At 52.0% G+C, this 1,769-nt stretch overlaps 1 pseudogene; it reads right to left on the bottom strand.

The window, feature by feature from the left end:
* Nucleotides 1-1,013: 1,013 nt before the first annotated feature.
* Nucleotides 1,014-1,469, bottom strand: LOC132518321 (mpv17-like protein; annotated as a pseudogene).
* Nucleotides 1,470-1,769: the final 300 nt, after the last annotated feature.

Here is a 1,769-nt window from a genome sequence, read left to right on the forward strand (position 1 = left end):
TGGTTTAGTTCTAGTCTGAGTCTGAAGGCCTGAGAACCAGGTGAGCCAATGGTGTAGCTCCCACCTGAAGGCCGACAGGCTCAAGACATAGGAAGAGCCAATGTTTCGAGACCAACAGTAGAAGAAAAGCCAATGTCCCCGTTTGAAGGCAGTCAGGCAGTAAGAATTCCATTACTTGGGATGAGGCCAGCCTTTTTGTTCTATTCAGGCCTTCAGCTGATTGGACAAGGCCCACCCACATTAGGGAAGGCAATCTGCTTGACTTAGTCTACCAATATAAATGTTACTGTCATCCAAAAACACCTTCAGAGAAACACCCAGAATAACGTTTGACCAAATATCTGGGCACCCCGTGGCCCAGTCAAGTGGACACATAAAATTAACCATCACAAAGGGTAATTTAGTGGTTTGGAGAAGGCCCAACTGTCACGATTCCACCCAATTCCCCCTTTTTTGTTTTGGCCACGCCTCGTGGCTTGCGGGATCTTTGTTCCCTGACCAGGGGTCAAACCCCGGGCCCCTGCAGTGGAAGCATGGAGTTCTAACCACTGGACTGCAGGGAATTCCCTCCGCCCAATTCTTTTTTTAATTTGTTTATTTAATTTATTTTATTTTTGGCTGTGTTGAATCTTGGTTGCTGTGTGTGGGCTTCCTCTAGTTGCGGCGAGTGGGGGCTACTCTTCGTTGCAGTGCGCGGGCTTCTCATTGCGGTGGCTTCTCTTGTTGCGGAGCACGGACTCTAGGTGCATGGGCTTCAGTAGTTGTGACTTGTGGGCTCTATAGCGCAGGCTCAGTAGTTGTGGCGCATGGGCTTAGCTGCTCCACGGCATGTGGGATCTTTCCGGACCAGGACTCGAACCCGTGTCCCCTGCATTAGTAGGTGGATTCTTAACCACTCTGCCACCAGGGAAGCTGGGGAGGGGTGTGACGAGATGGTTTTCAGAGCATATGTGCAAGTTGGGCCAGGGGCATCAATGCCTACAAGTCATAACCATCTCCAAGAAAATACAGTTTTATGGGCCTTGGGCCAAAGTAGGTAAAGGTCTGGACTGTGCCCAGCTTAAGACAGAACAGCTGCCTGTACAAAAGGCCAGTACATCAGACCACTCTTATATGTATTCTAGAATTTCTGTCTCAGGTCCCAAAATATGTCAGCCTTTTGCTGGAGAATACTCATACCGAAGTAGAAGGCAGAGACGTACACCGGCCCGCCGAACGCCTGGTCGCACAGCACCTTGGCCAGGACGGTGCGCGTGCTCCATCAGGCGCAGCCGCACGTAGTTGAAGTTCGCGTGGAAGGCCACGGCCACAGTGGCCACGCGCTGTGTGTGCCACCGGTCGGCAGGGCCGCCCCGCGGCCACTGCTGCAGCGCATCGCCAGCTGAGAAGAGCGCGGCGTAGAGCAGCAAGTTCGTGGGCCAAGGGTAGCACCGGGCGGTGCACAGGAGCGCCCGCCACCAGCCCGCCATGCCTCCAACCACTGGGTGCCGCAGTGGTTGTGTTTTAAGGGCAGAGCTTATTTAAGAATAAGTATGGACAAACAGCTAGTGTTATCTGCTGCACCTTGCCTGCTGGCCTTGTGCAGGAGTGTGCTGGAAAATGTTTAATAACCAGCCATCTGGGACAAAAAAGGACACTGGTTTGTCGTGCTTGCCAATTTCTGTGGTATAAATACCTGATCATGGCCAATTTCAAGCTATTGACATGATGACGCTTCCCCCCCTGGAAGCTTATAGAGAGAGACTTGAGGAGTTCCATTAAGAAGTAAC

The sequence above is a fragment of the Lagenorhynchus albirostris genome, chromosome 3 (assembly GCF_949774975.1).
Source record: "Lagenorhynchus albirostris chromosome 3, mLagAlb1.1, whole genome shotgun sequence".
Classification (NCBI taxonomy): Eukaryota; Metazoa; Chordata; class Mammalia; order Artiodactyla; family Delphinidae; genus Lagenorhynchus; species Lagenorhynchus albirostris.